The sequence below is a fragment of the Stegodyphus dumicola genome, chromosome 7 (assembly GCF_044657685.1).
Source record: "Stegodyphus dumicola isolate Sdum_Otavi_A_Nest chromosome 7, ASM4465768v1".
NCBI classification, from domain to species: domain Eukaryota; kingdom Metazoa; phylum Arthropoda; class Arachnida; order Araneae; family Eresidae; genus Stegodyphus; species Stegodyphus dumicola.
The window spans coordinates 169,635,794-169,656,369 of record NC_140774.1 but is presented as its reverse complement, the minus strand read 5'-3'; positions in this window follow the sequence as shown (position 1 = coordinate 169,656,369).

Here is a 20,576-nt window from a genome sequence, read left to right as displayed (position 1 = left end):
ACTGTAATTAACGTATGCACTGGTAATTATCGTATGTATATTTCATTACTTAGCGTTAGTGATGTTTAAAATCTGCTCAACTCTGCAAATAATTAAATTAAACAGGTGTCGGAAGCGTCATTAAGGGGACTCATACACCTTAAACCCCTCTTGATCTTCGAATATGTGACTATTGCAAGAATTGGGATATTTTATTTATTTTAAAAGCAATTACTTCCAACTTTTTACAGCTGACTTCATGATATAGCTGCTTTGGAAACTAGTAACCAGAAAGTTGGTGTTCCCACAAATAGTTTTGTAATTTAATCCTCTTTGTGACAAAATATTTCGCCATATTTCCACCTTGCGCGCATGATATTTTAAAAATGGCTAATGGTACATACTTGAAATTGGATGGAATTCTTTATATGGGCACTATTTTCTAACTGAACCTACAGTCTGAAGACGATTTTAATTTTGAAAAATTTTATGGACGAAAACATTAAAAATTTTTTAATAAAATACATTTTATAAACTCATCTCAGAATAAAAAAAAAATTTAACATGAAATTTCTAGAATTTTAGGTTCACAGTATTTCCAGATGTTATAAAAGCTATTTATTAAATATGGGATTAAATTATGAAACAGAATGTTTTAAACTGCGCGCGCAAGTTGGAAACATGACAAAAAATGTTGTCACAAAGCGGATTAAATTATGAAAATATTTTTGGCAACACAAACTTTCTGATTACTATTTCAGAAAGCAGCTACAGGGGTTGGACAAAAATATGGAAACATCTTTAAAAAAACATGTTTCTTTGCTTAATATGGTGTAGGAAACCCGTTGGCATCCAAAACAGCTTGCAGTCTTCTCGGACTGGATAAATACAGTTCCTGTATGTTTGCCAAGGGAATATTATACCATTCTTCCTGCAAAACGGTGGCAAGTTCAGATAACGATGTTGGCGGTGGATAACGAGAACCCACTTTCCGTTCCAATGTAGACCACAAAGGTTCGATAATATTCAAGTCTGGTAACTGTGGTGGCCAGGGGAGATGGGACAACTCATCCTTGTGCTCAGAAAACCAGTCCTGGACAATGTGAGCTGTGTGAACAGGGGCTTTGTCGTCTTGGAAGACACCATCAGCATCGGGGAACAAAGTTTGTACCATGGGATGAACTTGATCGGCCAAAATGTTCACATAAGTCTTGGCAGTCATGTGCCCTGACACAGTTATCATGGGGCTAGCAGAGAACCACGATATAGCTGCCCAAACCATAACAGAACCCCCGCCATATTTCACTCTTGGCAACAAGCAGTCTGTATTATAGGCTTGAGATGGCGTTCTCCAGACGTAAACTCGGCCAGAAGTGGGGAACAATGTAAAAGAAGACTCGTCAGACCATATTACTCGCTTCCACTGCTCTATAGTCCAGGCTTTATGACTTAAACACCACCTTTTCCTGTTACGGGCATTAGCATCACTGATGAGTGGCGTCTCGATTGCAGCACGGCCAGCAATTCCCTGTTTATGAAGCTCCCTTCTAATTGTTTTGGTACTCACAGGGTTCGGTAACACAACATTCATTTCAGCAGTAACTTTTGCAGCTGTGGTCTTCTTATTTTTCGTCACAATTGCCCTTTATGATCGTCTGTCACGATCACTCAGGACACACTTTCGTCCGCGCTGTGATTTAGCAGATGATGTTTTTCCGCTTTTCAAATATGCGGAATAAATCTTCGATACAGTACCTCTTGAAACACTAAACACCTCGGCTACCTTGCTTACGGAAGCACCTACCATACGTGCTCCAACAATTTTCCCACGTTTGAAGTCTGTTAACTCTGACATAATGCAATGACAACCTCACATAACAGTACTCCGACAAAAACTGAACTGTTTAGCACATTTACGAAGTTGTATAGGTGGCGTCAGTCGTCAGAAACGCCAGCGCCACCTACATATTTCATTAATATCAATCTTTCTTTTCAAACATGCATTTCACAAGGTGTTTCCACATTTTTGTTCATCCACTGTGTATTATGTAGTCAAGGATGTTCTCCGCTTCAGGAACAGGTAGGACGTCTTTTTGGTGTGCTCCTGAAAAAGCGAGTTTTTTCGCAGCAATTTTAATCCTACGAATATAATTCTTACATTAAATAGTGCTCGAAGTATTCCTGTACATTTGGATACCTCATATGTGTGTGTGCGATTTGAATTAGTTGAGTTACTAGTGTTTTTGCGCCATCAACAAGGGAAAACAGGCAGCAGCAATTTTACGGTGAGCGTGCCAACCTACTAAGTCGACACTGCGACGGAAGGGTGCCGCGGAGCCACCACGTGGTTATCGTAGTAGGCATAAGAATCTAGTGATTTCCAGCAGTGCCACAAAGTGCTTAAAAGTTTAAAAAATCAATATCTTGGAATATAATCATCGCAGGAATCCCATCTAAAGAAGATTAAGGTAGGGTTCTTATAATCTACCTCCTAAAAACTTCAATAGCCTCTAACTGTGTAATCTCAAATTTTGATAATATGACATAGAATTCTTCGTTCAATTCAGCGGTAAATCTACCAGCTTTAAAATGTGTAATTCTTAATACATTCATATCTTGTTTAATAATTACAGTAGAATCCTCATCTAAATAAGTTTTACCTTGTTTTATGCTCCATCTGATTATGTGTTTATTTTAATTCTTTTTCATTATTTTGTGTTTTGTTTATTTAGTATACATGCAACGCTAATGCTATTTGTTATACTGTATGATACTTTCAAAGTGCTAAAATTGCCTAAATACCTAAACCAATATCTCTGCTTAAAATAATCCTAGAATTTTCTTCTGCACAGATTTTAAATCAGTATTGTATTTTTATGTGTATATATATATAGTCATATATTTCTTTTATGTGCATCTGTAATAGTTGTATGTCTTAATTCACTGCCGGCACAATCTAGATAAATTCTAAGTCCCCAACAGGACGGCCATATTGCCAACCCTGCCAAAATCTCAGCAGTAGCTGCGCAGGGTCCGTCCATGTAGTTCGGATATAACTTCTGCCTTGTATTTAATTGCTATTAACATTGACCTCTCATTGAAATTTTTGCTTTTATATACTGTGTCTGCTATCATGTATTGTATAGTGTGCAACAGCATTTACAAAAATTTCTAAGTCCGGAGTCGGACAAATTCTGCATTGCACTTAATTGCTATTAACATTGATCTCACATTGAAATTTTTGCTTTTATATACTGTGTCTGCTATCATGTATTGTATAGTGTGCAACAGCATTTACAAAAATTTCTAAGTCCGGAGTCGGACAAAGTAAATAGACAACTTTTGTTATTATTATCACCAGAGGTTCCTAAGCCTAAATCTCAACTTTTTACCCTAAGCCCCCTTCTTTAATTATAGTACTAGACACACCAAACTCTAATAAAAGATCCCCCTAGTCTTCCCCTTTCAATAATAAATAACTTTCATTGAATCTCTCCTATTAGTTACCCCTCAAAAAATACTTTTTCATTAGCTTTAATTTCGTTTAATTTCACTTAATTTCTCCTATTTCACAGCCCCTAACCCCCAGATACTAACCAAACCTAAAATGTCTTAATCCTCTCTTCCTCCTCTTTCTGAAAACCTCTCACTCAATAGTTTCAAAATTACAAGCCCTCCCCTCATTTTTAATATTTTTTATTTTATTTTATTTTATTTTTTTTTACCTTTTTATTTTCCGTTTTTTACATTTTATTTCTCCTATATCTTCCTTCCTAATACACTTAGTCTTGTAATTCTTTCAGTCTCTCTCTCTCAGCTTGGCCTCAGGTTTTCAACAATATTACACTTTAGAACCTCCCTTCAAATTTATTTTCTCCCTTTTTTAATCACTCCTTATTAGCATTTTATTTCTCTTCCAACTTCCCAACTAATAGTAGTAACTCCACCGTACCACTTCTATTTACCAACATAAACTCCCTCCTTCATTCTACCACCATCCCCTCATATCTATACTAATTAATATTTTTTCAATGAGTTTAATTAACCTCTTGTCTCTCATTTTCACTTCTAATTTCCACTAATCAACACTCGTAACAGTCTCAAAACTACACAACAGAACCCAGCTTTTCTCTTATACCCCTGCGCCCTCCTGACTTACCCTAAAACACATTAACTAATTATTCCGTAGATTCTCCCCCACTTTCCAATCTTAACGTAGGACTTGCGCATCAGTACTCACCACCCTCATTTCCGAGCCTCTGGCGTATCTCCTGGGAATGTCAAGATATATACTGTTGCTTTTCTGTATTGAATTGATTAATACTGTTGTTATTCTGCATTGAATTACCCATTTACCTATTATCATACTTGTGAAATTACATTCCTGCATACATTCAAAGTGCATTTTCTTATTTACTAACTTTGCTATCCTCACCACTTGATGTCGCATCTTCACTGTCCGATTCACTTACTTTAATGTCCTGTGATATCACAAATTAAGCATATGACTGGTGGTGCCACACTGTGATATTAAGTGCTTACATCACGCATTCTCCCACCTTGCATACCTTAGTGTCCAACATAACAAGGGCCTTTTTAATCAGTGCATTTCAAGAATCAACGTATCCGCTCTGACATGTCGCGTCCCTCGTTTCAACCTACCGACACAGAGAATACCCAGTCGCAAGGCATTTTAGATCCTGAAGCTTTATTGGCATCGGACTTATCGCACGAAGAACGTGTAGCCGTCCTAGCAGGAAACATTCGGCAGATCTCTGCAACGTTTCGAAGAAATAAATTCCTATTAACCCAAGATTTAAGGGAGCAATTGGAAAAGTCCTTAGACGTCCTACAAGAATTAGCACTTGCAGGACCAGCATACGCAGCAAAGCCAGTAACTGAAGACACAGGCACTAATACTTCTACCTTTGTGTGCTGTCAAGCAGTTCACGCCTCCACACACCCTGTGCAACAGCTCAATAGCGAACCAGCTCTGACTTCGCAGTCCAATACCTCCATTCCGACGTTCGCTGAGGTATTGCGTAAATCCAGAATACCTAGCATCATAATCAAGCCCATCACTAAGAAACCCACTGGAGAGCTAAGGAAAGAACAAGCAAAAGTTCCACTTACAAAGATCCCAGTCACAGTGGAAAAGATACAACCTACGCCACAAGGAGGATTAGAGGTATTCTGCCAGACAGCAGAGGAACTTGACCAACTGCAACAGCATATACAAAAAGCCAACATAGATGTCGACTTCAAGAGACGCCAACGACGACGACCGAGGATTGCCATACACAACGTTCCTGAGAGCACCAAGCCGGAGGAGATCATCTCCGAGCTTAGTACAACAACGGGAACATCGTCTAAGCTCTACAAGGCGCTATACCGACTTAAAGAAAGGCGACCAAAGACAGTCAAGTGGATTATCGAACGCGCAGCAGAAGGATTTGCCGCCGCAACCAAAGCCCGACGCATCTTCACTGCATGGCAATCCCATGGCATCTCTGAATTCATTGGCATCAGGCGATGCTATCGCTGCCAGCAGTTCGGGCACAGTCAAGACGCATGCAGGTCAAAGAAGATCTTCTGCGGCTTCTGCTCCGGCCCGCATCCAACCAGATGTTGCACAGCTGAGCAGCCCTCATGTATTAACTGTGGGGACTCAAACTGTAGATGGGGCACAAGATACAACTTCTTTCACCCGACTTATGCTACCGAATGCCCAGTCTACCAGCGGGCAGTCGATACAATCCGCAGCAATACGGATTATTAATGACAGACCAGCTTGCACGACCTCGTTATGTGAAAACAGTAAGCAGATGAAAGATCCATCAACGACAAAGGATGCACTTAACATAATGCAGTCGGAACGACAATCAGAAACCAGGTGCCTGCAGATCAACCTACAGCATGCACGTGCAGCAACATCGCAGACAGCTCTCTACGCTGCAGAGGAACGAATAGACCTAATCTTAGGTCAAGAACCATACTGCAGGAATGGTAAAGTAGTCGGCTTCCCCTTACAATGGAGCATTTATCAAAAAGAAGATATCGATCAACCACCAAGCGCATTTATAGCAAACTGCAACCCCAAATGGTCACCATTAATGATAGCAGCCGAAAGGGACTTTGTAGCAATACTATTAGAGATACTAAATCTAACAGTGGTTCTGGTTTCAATCTACTCTCCACCAACAGAAGAAGCAGACCCCACATTAGAACGCATACAACGATTGATGAGATCGCACCGAATAGCTAACATACTATTTGCTGGAGATTTTAACGCACACAGCACCACCTGGGGCTATGCAATCACAGCTCCTAAAGGCCGCATACTCGAGGACTTTGTTCACAGCAGTAACCTCGTAATTCACAATCGTTCGGATGCACCGCCTACATTCAATAGACTACACTCGCGCGGCTGGCCAGACCTTACCATCACCACCCAACAGATGGCACCCATACTGCAAGACTGGACAGTCGTCGAAAACCTTAGTATCTCCGACCATAATTATATACGGTTTAATCTAGCAAATAGCACAGCCACCTCTATTCTTAAACGGTACAATCTCCCTGGACGGAAAGTTCGAGCATTCATAGCCATCATTAGAGCCCGTCTGGCACCTTTTGCAACCGCAATAAGACAGACCAACAGCAAAGAGGCCCTCCAGAACCTCACCCAAGACATCTTAACCGCAATCAAGAAGGCATGTGATGAAAATCTTCCCCTGCGCACGGCCAAAAGAATCACAACGCTGAATTGGTGGAATGGCACGCTTCGAAGTCAACAACAACGGTGTCGTGCTCTACGGCGACGCCTAAAGCAAGAGCGCAGACATAACCTAGAAACCTCCACCCTGCTCATTTACCAACGGGAGCGAGCACTCTATAAGCGAATGATTTTGGAAGCTAAGATAAGCAGCTGGAGAAAATTCTGCACAGAAACTACGACCACCTTTGGTATCCACCACAAAATCGCAGCTGGCAAACTCTTCAAACCGGCAACTCTCTACCTCCAGCCAACGCCAAATACTAATGACCATCTCACGGAGGCTACGTTATCAGAGATCCTAAGGACAGTCTTCACCAAGGACAACCCGACAGAAGACACAGCCTTTCATACCATCGTCCGAAACCAGCCTCTTGAAATAAATACCATGGATGACCCTGATATTACAACTGCAGAAATACTCCAGGTCCTGCGCCAGCTTCCGCAGCGTAAAGCACCTGGACCAGATGGCATCGACAACCGGATAATAAAATTAATAGTGCGAACAAATGTCAACATCTTCCAAGTGCTATTTAATCAGCTTCTTCGTACCGGGACATTTCCCAGGTGTTTCAAAATCGGTCATGTAGTCTTGTTCCTGAAGAAGAACAAAGATCCTACGAGACCAGAGTCATTCAGACCGATCTGCTTACTCTCTACCCTGGGTAAGGTTTTCGAAAAGATACTCATGACAAGGCTAAGACATCATCTGCACAGAACCCGGTTCCTGAGTCCATTTCAATTTGGCTTTAGCCCAGGTAAATCAACACTACATGCTCTGATGGAAGTCAAAAACCAAATACTGGCTAACAGATCCTCTGGCTACCACACAGCGTTCATTTCAATAGATCTCAAGAGCGCTTTTGATACGCTGTGGTGGACAGCAATATTACAAGCTCTACGAACCGCTAACTGCCCAAGCAATATTTACAACACCATCGTAAACTATTTAGCGGACCGCCGGCTGATCCTTCCACATAACAGCGGAATTATAGAACAAGATCAGACACAGGGATGCCCGCAAGGCTCATGCGCCGGACCGTTCCTATGGAACATAACCTTCAACGGAGTCCTCAACAACCCATGGCCTGACCATACAAGGATCATCGCTTACGCAGACGATACAGCCCTAATCGTCAAAGGAAGAACCAGGGAAAAGCTCCAGGCCAATGCAATCGAATCCTGCTCCCTTTTTCAGGAAAGATGCACAGCCCTAAAACTTCAAATAGCAGAGGCCAAATCTCAAATTTTGCTCGTCCCAAAAAAAGGCGGATCGCTGGCAAGACAGCCAAGGATAACTTTAAACGGACATCGCCTCCGCATCACTCCAGTGCTGAAATATCTAGGAATTATCTTCAACACCAAATTAAACTGGATCCCCCATGTGCTGGAGCTGAAAAGGAAAACTGCAAAATTAGCCCAACAACTAAGATATATGCAGGGCTATAAATCGGGTCTCAATCCCTATATCCAGAAAACGCTTTACACAACAGTAGCCGAGAAAGTTATAACTTATGGAGCGGCTGTTTGGTCAGCGCCTATGCAGGGCCGCAAAGTCAAGCATCTACTTAGCATACAAAGGCCTTTTCTCCTGAATGTCACCAAGGCCTTCCGAACATCCCCTACAAATGCGTTATGCGTACTAGCGGGATTGCTACCGCTCCATCTGAGCGTAGAAAAGGAAGCAGCTTATCAGGAGATCACTCAACTTGGCAATCTAACCACCTTCAGAGACGAGCTATACTCACCAGCCGAATTTGAACAAAAGATGATACGCCTTGCCGATCACCCCTCAACGCAGGGACAGGGAGTAAAGATTAGCATCAAGCAAAACACCAATGTAAAGGAAGATGATCTAGTCTATTATACCGACGGGTCAAAACTAGATGAAAATACAGGTTGCGCCTATGTTGCCCTCAGACAGCAAAGCACAATAGCACAATGGAAAGGTCACCTGGACACAAACAACAGCGTGTTCCAGAGTGAAGTAATGGCCATCAAACAAGCTCTACTTGCGATAATCCAACAGCGGCAAAGAGACAGCTTCATTATAACAGACAGCCTCTCCTCCCTGTATGCAATTGTGAACCCTGTGCACAGCTCCCCACTGATTGCAGAGATTCAGACACATCTGCGCGACCACAGCCATCTTAACACCAGGATAGAATGGACCAAGGCCCACGTCGGCAACAGGGGGAACGAGCAAGCAGATCAACTTGCAAAGGAGGCTGCAAGAAACATCAATGCGGAACATATCACCATCCCTTGGCCAGTTTCATATTTAAAGAAAAGTCTGAAACACAAGGCAAAATCCGTTTGGCAGGAGGAATGGGATACTGGTGAGACAAGACGCCGTGCTCACTATCACGTCCCTACGGTAGACTCAGACCGTCTCATAGTGCATGCACAAATGGTCCGATACATTACCGGACACGGTCCTTTTCCCGTGTACTATGAAAAACACGGGATCGCACGAAATGCACATTGTATATGTGGTGAGATGGGCACCCCAGATCATTATGTTACCCAATGCCCGCTTACAGCAGATCTGCACCTGCCAATTCCAACTACAAACACGCAGGCTTTCTGCAGATTTATGGTTAAAGACAAACGTACTGACCGAAAAATCAACAAGATAGTTGATAAACTCATGAACGTGGGCACAGACTTATGTCTAATCTAAAGCAAACGTGCTAAGATATGATATGCAAATGCAAGGTGGAGTGTGCAACGCCATTTATCATGTGCCATGTATCGTGTAAATTAAAAACCATGTCATACAAACTCCATGTATATATAACTATCGGCATGATGTGCTACAAGCAGCTCACAAACTAAAACTGTAAATAATGCAAATGAACTGAGTCAGTAATGAACATTACGCACTGAGGTCAGTTATCGTGCATATAACTATGCACTTTGCAGCGCGTAAAACTGCCTGCAACAGAACAGCAACGTGTCAATACTGGCAAATTACGCAATGCAGGACAGTTCATGTACTACGCGTACTAATACCATCACATCCATATACCGCGACCTATTCTAAGGTGCGAAATGTAAGTAATGGAGAAATGCACAGATGCAAAATTCTGCAGTAATATGCTAACTGTAAATGCAAAGTAATCTATGTATATTAAGGAATGCTAATGTAATCCATTATATGTTTTTGTACATGGTAAATATATTAATGTAATGATTAAGCAATGTATTATAAGTGTAAAGAACTTCGGTACAGAATAACATTGTAAAGCTTACCGGCTTAATTATAAGGAGTAATGTAATATGCACTTTCGTATAAGTTAGTCAGTATAATTTATCCTGCATAATCTTTCACCAGTGCATAACAAATTTCCCTGCGTGTAACTTAACACGCATCATGTATATACACCCTTCTGTGCATAATGTTTTTCCTACGTATCACTAATTTCCCTGTGTATAATTTAATGCGCATCTTGTGTTGAATGCGCAGCCAGTGCAAAACAACATTATTGCAATCTGATGATAATGTATCTGTTACCAGTATACGGTATATTAGGAAAGAAAATTAATGTAATAAGTATTTGGAAGTTAATGTAATGTTAAGGTAAGGCGTAATTTTGTCTTGTCAATCTGATGTGTAGAATATAATGTAATGTGTAAACCATGTATCGCAATATAAAATATGTAGTGTAGTATGTACTGATAAACTATCCTGTTAATTTGATATGTAGTACATTATCTAATACGTAAGCCAAGTATCGTAATATGTAATGTAATCGTAATAGTGTCATATGTATCATAATATATAATGTAATATGTAATACAATCGTATTAGTGTCATATGTATCATAATAAATAATGTAATATGTAATGTAATCGTAATAGTGTCATATGTATCATAATATATAATGTAATATGTAATGTAATCGTAATAGTGTCATATGTATCATAATATATAATGTAATATGTTATGTAATCGTAATATTGTCATATGTATCATAATATATAATGTGATATGTAATGTAGTCGTAATAGTGTTATATGTATCATAATATATAATGTAATACGTAATGTAATCGTAATAGTGCCATATGTATCATAATATGCAATATAATATGTAATGTAGTATGTACTGATTAATGAGCAACATGGCACAGAATGCAAAGCCCAACTGAAGAAATGTGAATGCAAACTTTATAATAGTATTATGCATAATGATGTAGGCAGTGTATCGAGAAGCCTATCATGTGAATAAGTTATCCTGTATAATGCAATACCTGTGTATAACTAATTTCATGTGAATAATCTAACCCGTATCGTGCTTATAACCCCCTATTGCGTATAATGTTCCTATGTATCATTAATTTCCCCGTATATAATGTAATGTGTACCCAGTGTATAATGATAATATAATGCGTATCCTGTGTCTAATGCGAAACCTGTGCAAAATAACCCTTTTATAATGTACCAATATAGGGTTTATTAGAAAAGAATTTTAATGTAATAAGTTGATGTGAAGTTAATGTAATGTTAGGATAAGGTATTAATTTGATATGTAGTATATAATGCAATGTGTAAATCATGTATCGTAATATATAATGTAATATGAAATGTACGATAAAGGTGGACGTGGTGCTGTACTGATTAACCCAAATGGTAAAGGGACAGTGCCCACGTCCTCCGTCGCTTATCGCTTATTATGTAGTCATCTGTAAAACGTTGTTAGTAATTGCTTTTAAAACAAATAAGTTATCCGAATTCTTGCAACAGTCACCTATTCGAACATGTTATAGATTTTAAGGTGTATGAGTCCCCTTAAGCTTCGAAAATATTACACAAAATTTTATATTTCATTATATAATAAGTTAAATATTTATTGAGATAAAGCAATTCTCAGTTAACGTATAAAAATTGCATTTCCCTGCGATATGTAATAAAGCAAGCAACGCCCACAGAGTGCATAACATTACGTGTTTTGTTTTAATAATGTTATAGTTACTACTGCTGCTAAGAAGCAACAGTAGTAACTATAACATTAAAGTCATTAAAGGTGTCATTAAAAGCACCCAAGTTGCATACCATAGTACTAAGGCGTTTTAAATTAAATTGTTACGTTTTTAATCGGTTTTGTAATAATATTACATTCTTTATTAAGCATACATATTACTATCATGTATGATGGTTCCCATATGTAGATCATGAGTAACATGAGCATGAATTTATAACTTGTGAGCTTTTTTCCCCTTTTCGTAATACCAAATTTATGTGCTGTTATCTTTCTTATTGGAAACTTCAAAACTTATAATGTTAACTAAGTCTGAAATATTTTCTTTTAAAAAAAGTGCATTCCTCAGCACCTAACAAATTATTTTCGTGAATTAAACTTGGTTTAAATTTTTTGTCGAGTCAGCTTACTCTTTTTCCTTACCTGAAAATCCATTTTATTTCTCGGTACAAAACCTACGGATTAAGTATCCGAAACTAAAAGGATAAATAAAAACAAAATCTTTCTTCTTGTAATTTAGGAAGGCAAGAAGTATCGTTTTTGGAATTCTACCTTCTCAGCACGACTAAAATTTCAGAATTAAAAACAATCAATTTTGTACATTTTCCTTTTTTTATTGCTGTTGTTATTTACGTGCTGTGTGTGTTATCGCTTTGATTTGTTTTAGTTTGTTTTGTTATTTTTTTTGGCGAGGTGAGCTCCTGTGGTCCCCGAAGACAACAAAACGAGAGGGCCTTATTTCATCCTTTACTGACAGACATTTCCCATTTATCTAGGGTGACCTTTGGTGTCTTAGAAGGGAACATCTACAAAGCTAAATCATGTTTTGACTGTAAAAATCTTCAATTTGGCAAGGGTATCTCGATTTATATGAGAGAACGTAACTGTTTGGGGTAAAATAATTAATAATTAATCCCTCTAGCCATCAGAAAATTAGAATTTTGATCTGTTTGATGCTTGAAGGCTTTAACATCACATCTGATAAATCATAATCAGAACTGGTATTAGAAAGATTTATCAGAAGTAAAATTCCTTCAAGTGCACTATTAGGAAATCACTTGAAGAATCTCACGAATCTTTCGATACATTCCGTATTTAAAAGCTGGAATCGTCGGTGACTTATCAAATCTTTAGAACTTTAAATTAAGAAGATTAAAAAATTTTATTCAAAACTAAGATTAGATTTATTGCTATCCAAAATCTAAAAACCTCTTTCTGTTAGAGCTCATTAGAAAAGAATACGATTGTTCCAAAATTAGTTTGTAAGGACCTTGACGGCCGTGTTCTTATTTTTCTAGAGAAAATTCGGTGCCCCGTCCTTAATGTTTATCTATGTTGGTTTTTGTAAAATCCTTCCAGTTTTTGCACTTACTTTGATTTAAAAGTTCTATAAAATACAAATAAATTTAAATTTCTAATCACCCATTTCTTGGTAAATAATATTCAGAAAAGAAGCCTAGTGTCTGAAGAGTTTTATTTGTACGTTTCTTTTAACAAATTTCTTTTGCCTCTTTTTTAAAAAATGGATGTATATTTAAAAATTCTGTTCATAAATTTTCGTTCTGTTAAACACTGATCGCTGATTTCAAATTTTGACGCTGATCGCTTTAATTAAAAAAATTTCAGTATTAATGATTAGTTTTGTTCTTTTAGACGCTTATTATTTTTATTCTTTTGCATGTTTATTACTTTTAGTCCTTTTGTATCCTTTTTTGTACCCTTACTTATCCTATTTCCTTATCCTTATTCTTACGAAAATGATTTAAAAATCTTTTAAAATTCGGATTCCAGAAAATTTAAGATTTTCTTCACCGTGATGTGCACATAAAATGTTATGTTTCAAGTAAAATAACATGTTTCATACCAACTCCTTGCACAAATAAGATGTAAACGCTTAGTCTGAAAAATATTTTTTTTTCGAAACTATTTTGGAGATTTGCCATAGTAAATGCTTTAACATAAGACATAAATTCCTGCCTATTTTTTTAACCAAATGCTGGGACGGCATGAAAATATAATTGGTGATCAGTAATAATTTTGCTCCGTAAAGTTTTTGTCACACAGCGAATTATTTGGGACGATTAGTACTTTCATGCAGTGTCTGCGTAGTTTTTTTCAAATAACACCGAAAGATTCTTAAATGAGTTCAAGTAATTCCAAAATAGTTTCGAAACACAATTTTAGTTGTTACATACCATGTTTTGGCGGAAGTACTAGCAGCTAATCTTTGAAAAATGCGTAATTCGGATATTTTCCTCAATGCAAGAAATTGCTCATATTGTTAGGAAATAAAACTTACTTTGTTTGAATGCAGGCTCGAAATCTACTTTAGATGTAATAAGACACTATTAGATGTAATAAGAGATGCAATAACTCTTACTGAATCACATGTTGCGAAATGCCCAGCCGCCAAAAATAGCTTCCCCGCAAAGCAGATTTAGGGTTTCCAGAAAGGAAGGTCAAGGTTGCTAGATTTGGCGTGAAATCGGCCATTTTTCGACAAAAATACGGTGAGAAAACATTTTAGAAGGCATTCTTAGCTGTTTTCCTCGGGAATTTTCTTGAAGGTAAGCTGCCTGTATGCGGAGAGGGTTGTATTTTTAGTTCAGTAGTATAGTAATAGTAGTAGTAGTGTCTTGAGTTCAGAGATTAGCTTGAGAGCAATCGACCGAGTCGGGAGCTGTAATTTAGTGCTTGGACCGTGAAGCTGTTTTCACCGTTGTAGCTTGAAAGCTGTGTTGCTGACTTTTCAGCGTCTTTTTCGTAGTTTTTCGACGCCTGTAAAAGTGTCTATGGAACTTTCCTGTATAATAATGGCGAATAAATTGTGTTTTGATTCCTCATCAAGTGTTATCGTCAATTACTCCATATCCACGAACCCGTAGAACGCAACAATAGATTGTATAAATAAAAAAAAAACTATTCCTTTTTTACAATCGTATAAAAATATTATGCATTTGATATTCCTCTTTATAATCAACTGCTTTATATTTCAACTGAATAACATTAGCGTCACTATTACATATGAAAATTATTGCCGTAAGCGTTATTGCGATTATCACTCTCCAGTCAAAAATCGCAAGATAAACACTTCATTAAGCTTTGTCTGAAGTATTATATTTTATTTATGCAATAATAACTAACTTCTTTAGCTTTTCTAATCTTTAAATTTAAAATTCTATGTGTAAAGCTGTAAATATATACATTTCAAATATTTTGGAATCTATTTATTTAGAGACATGTTTACTACGAAAACCTTTTACTCTTTGAAACAAATTTAAAAGAGTCGCATGTGTGGCTTAAAGCTTTTACTACTCATCATTCTCTACTCTTTCCCATTAGTACATGTAGTCCCTAGACTACTAGACAAAGTAATCAAAGTCGAACCTTAATTTACCTAAGGTTCTGGCCTCTAACATCGACAGTGTAATACAATATTCTAGTCTAGCAGTTATGTAGCTGAAAAGGAAATTCTTTCTTAAGGCAGTTTTCTTAGGGAAAGAAGTACTGAAAACAAAAAGATTCAGATAAGAGAAAATGCTCAAGGGAATGTACGGCTTATGTGAAATGTAAGTTTTATCTTACTAATTAGTTTTATTCTTAATTATGTATAGATTTTACTCTTAGATTTCATGTTAGAAATATATTCTAAGATTTAAGGCTTCTAATAATAATATATCTATTTAACCATTATGCTATTCTTAAATCCTCTTACTTATATTTTAATAGGTTTTTGATGATTTATGCACTATTAAAATATATTGCAGGCAGTTATCTTGGTTTTAATTAAATTTTTCAACTTAATTTGCACGCGATCTTGTATATTATATACAGCGTATATATATATATATATATAATTTTTATTTTTAATTTAGGAACGCTTTGGAAATTCGAAAATAAAATCTTTTATTTATTCAAATACTGCATCTGATTTTCCTCAAACCGGAGGTAATGATAAAAGAATTTTGTCGCAATTTAAATAAAATATAGTATGAGGATAATGCTGCAAATCTGATGCCAGTATAAAACGTAATCGTAATTCGGTAATTCGAAGCAACATGAGATCCCAATTAAACTTGATGAGAAGACTATAACTTGACTTTTCACGCTTCATGTTTATATATATACATTTTGTAAAATCAAACGCAGTATATATGAAACTTTACCAACATTTTTCTACTATTTCCTATTAAAGATATCGAGAACGATTCTCACCAGTGTCTAGACATACCTTCACACAGTTTCATATATTGATGAGGTCTGTGTAGATAGGCATACATTTTCCTTTAGTGTTTTTGACAAGAAAAAAAATCCCACGCTATTCTAGTAAGTATCTGGACAGGCTATAATTCCACAAATATAAAATTCAGGATTATCGTAATTACATAAATTGGAATTATTACCCCTTATTATACAACTACCTGCCTAAAAGCTCATAAAAAATTACTACATTAACTGAAAAGTTTACAAAAACACATACTGCAAGTTTTGTTTTATCAGTTCTTATAATAATTATATCTATTCTTATAATAATTATAAATATTTATCTGTTCTTATAATAATTATAAATAAATAATTATGTTATTTTAGATATTGTTAAACTATATTTTAATGAATAAATTGAATATATACTGGCTGTTCATGTAAATATCCTAGATGTCCTGTGTATAGTAATGGATGTAGCAAATAGTTCCCCGGTTTTGTCTTATAGTACCCTGAAGGGAGGTAATCGTTCTATAACGATTATAATTTATAAAATGTCATCCATCAGTTATTCAGTAAATAGAGAGAAATCTTCTAATTAAGAGAAGGCTTCGAATTACTTGCATAATATTGTAAAGGACGAATTAAAGACGAATTAATTAATTGTAAGAGACGAATTACGTTTAATTGTGCTACAATTCTATAGTAACTGTTTGAATATCAGATTGATTAACAATATTGCATTTTTAGTAATTAGCATTTCGAAATTAGATAATGTATCTTCGACAGAAATAATTTTCACTTCAGCAGAAACTAACGCTTTAAGAAAAAGAAATTTCATTAAAAACAAAATTAAATCCTACTCTTAAAAACATAGTTAAGAAAATGTGAAACAGGAAGAAATGTTAAGGAAAGAATTAGTTTAGAATTAAAAAGTTTCTCCATGTATTATTCATTAGGAATAGTTTATACCGATTTCTTTATATGTGAACTTTTATACTTTCCGTCTACGTTTTAGATAAACTGAAAACAGGAAACTGAATGGAATAGATTTAAAATCAAACTAAGAAATATGATTAAAAGATATTTTTAAAAGGATATACTGGTATGGAAAACAATTGAAAAAATTCACAAATCCAGTAACCTTATTCTGAATTTGACGCTTTTATTTCCTTGATATTTAACGGCATGTTTTCTTAAAACTAAATTATGCGATATACAGAACAATGGCAGTTTTAATAATAAATTACAGATGTATCGTTTTATTTACGGATAATGCTTTTACGCATTTATGTGAAACTTGCAAGCAGACTCATTCTGTTTAAATAACACAATTTCAAATATAGATCAGATTAAATTACATTTTTTTCTTACAACATTATCTTAGTTTTTTACATCCACACAAAATATGGGCCTAAGTGTATTATACAAAGAATTGTGCCAGTGGTAGAAATGGAACAATTCTTGAATTGTTTCGAAGGTGAACCCGAATATATTCTCGAATCCTTCATATATAAAAATAATAAATAAAAAGAAAGAAGGAAAATAGCTATGCCTCATTGAATGCATTTAGTTGAAGCAAAATTTTAATTTACATATTTAATAAATGCTGAATCCAAACATTTAATGTAATCTATTTTTAATAAGAAGATAAAATTATATTTAATAACTGAGGTACGTAAAACTCGACTTCTGACGTTTATTTTACAATACAATTTGACCAAAATATTTAAATAACAGTTTAAACTCTTTACATTATCAGGACTGGTATTCCTCTTTACTTGCTTTGGAAACATGAACTGTCCTGACTCGGAACAGGGAGCTTACTCAAGCTATGTTCGATAAATTGTGAAGTAGACAATACACATAAGAAGGGTATACGAAACCCTTTACTTTTCTATCTTTACAGAGCTTTCCGGAACTTCGGAATACAGAGACCAACCACTTGTGGTCTGAACGTAAGAATATAAAAATACTAACTAAAACTCTAACTAAACTAACTTTGGATTAATATACAAGTGTCTACTTTAAGATTGGCCGTTAATTAACAAAGAGCCGTATGTAGTACAGAGAGCTGCTAAAACTACGATACGTTTAAAATTATCAAGAGGACTAAACCTCTGGCCTTGAAGGCAACCAGCAACCGAGTAAAACTACTATGACAAGCGACCTGCTTCTAATAACTCCTTCTTCTCTCTTGCTTGGCAAAAAGCCACAACTTAAGTACTTGGCGTTAGCAAGACAAATTTGCATAAATAAGTAAAAGCTTTTAATTCTGGCCGGAAGTAGAAAATAAGTGATAGTGATAGTAAAGATTTAAAATAAAATAAACGTTAGTAAAACTTAGGATCCTTACAACATTTTCCTAGTATAAATTAATATAAGTGTAGAGGTAGTGATTACTTCACAGTTAAAAGATATAACATATTGTCAAACTTAAACGATAAACTCATTCAGAATATAAAGCGGACAGCATAAAGGGTTGCCGTGAGATTATATCTCAATAACACTAATATTTCTAAAGCTTTGATTTAAAACTTTTCCACATTTTTTAGGTTAAGATACGAAAAACTGAAATATGGTTAAAACACATAGAATTGATGTTCGCATATTTTTATGAACCTCGAGATTCGAGAATTCGAATGTTATATTATGTTATTCAAATATTTATTAAACTTCTAAAGCTTTCGGATTTTTTGCGTGAGCAGGCAAGATTTTTTTCTATCTTCCAAATTTTTCTGCACCTTGTTTCATTATTCGAAAAATTTTACGTTTGATTAAATTTAAAAAAAAAGAAAGGGAATCCTAAAGTTTTCAGATTTTATATTACGCGCAAGGGGGTCTTTTTTGACGTTTTGTGTGTTACCGTTATCCACAGAGATAATTACATCCAAAGAGAAGTGTTTCATCACTTTGTGTTATTTATTAAATATCATGTTCCTTGCGCTTAAACCATAAAACTCAATTCAACAGAAATATCACAAAATAATACAAAAAGAGCGTAGCATTAGAATTTCCGATACACAGTCTCGCGTGGAGATAAAAAGCATTTTTTGTTTTTGTTTGTTTGTTTGTTGTATCTTTTTTGTACAGTGTTGTCATTGCTCGCTTTGAAAACGTCGAGTTTTTTAATCAAAAATTTGTTAAAGTGTTAAAAAGTATGAAATCGATAATAAAACAAATAACAAATTATTGATTAGGACTTCCAGATGTCCATATTCGGTAGAAGAATACGTTATTCAAAATTTAATGGCTCCAGATGTCGTTGTTTTATCACAATGCAAGAAACATGCATACATTTACGCAGATTCTTCATTATTTAAATTCTTTAGGGCGAAAATACTTGTTGGCAACAATTTGAAAAGCGAAACAGATATTTAAAGTTTTCAACGCAAAACAAAAAAAGGAAATTAATAGCCCTTCAGGGCTAAGGCCCTGTCGGCTAATTATTCAAATTTCGATGAATCTGAAAACAATCGAGTACTCAAAATTAAGCATTTTAAGAAAATTTTATTTTGAAAAGAAAAAAAAAAAAAAACGCTTCAGTTGAAAACCCCCATTAAACTATTAAACAGAAGTTCAGCAAATAATATTGAACACTTATTTAAACTATGGGAAACAGAAACTGCGAATCTGACTCGTTTACTGCCCCACCAGGGATAGAGTGGTTAAAACCGCTGAATACGCGTAGTTTGACCTGGGATCGATCCCATGCAAAAGGGCTGGCTGTATGATTTGTTTTCGCGATTTTTCTTATGTGTAACATGTGTGTGCGCCAGTTTTCCTTCGATAGTCCATAACGAAAGTACTTCCCCATTTCAGCAAATAATCTTTGTGTACTTTGCTATAGCCAAATAACTTTACGTTATAAGGTATTTCTCCTTCCTTCTTAGCATGCCTTCGTAGTGTAGTGGTCTGCACGCTGGGCGGTTACTCCAGAGGTTCGGGTTCGATTTCCTACGAGGGCATTGCTCATTTTTTATCTCTTCTGTTTCAAAATAACCTAATGACCCTACAACGTAGCCAGACTTGTTTATAAAATTCGCAATGAGGTGTCGCTTCAATTAATAATATATTTTGAAGGAAGAAATTGAAAAAAAGTATTTCTTAAAATACAAATCAGCTAAGTGCATTATTCAGAATTTAGTTACGGATAGAAAATGCAATAAGCTTGCCTGTGTAAAGAAATGGGATTTTACCGAAGCATTTCTTGACGGAAATTCGGTCAGATTTCTTCATACATGGGGAAAGTTTTAATTGGAAATGAAACCCACCAAAGTAAAATTAAGAATTATCAAAAATGTAACGTTAGATTGGAAATCTCAGGTCGATGACAGTCTTATGTTAAATCGTTAGGAAAATAACAGATAATTATAAAATGACAATACATTTATACGTCGCATTCAGTCTGAAGAAATTATATTTAAAGTTTTATTTTTTTTTAATTAAAAGGATAAAACCAAATCAATAAAATATATTAAGTTTTCATGGGAGATGTAATTTCTAGAAATTTGCAATAAAATTCTACTAGATAATTTTGATTGGCATATTTTTTATTCATTGAAATTGAATTCAAATCAAGCTGTCTAACGGCTAATAAATTCTCATTATGTATCACAGGTTATTATTAATCCA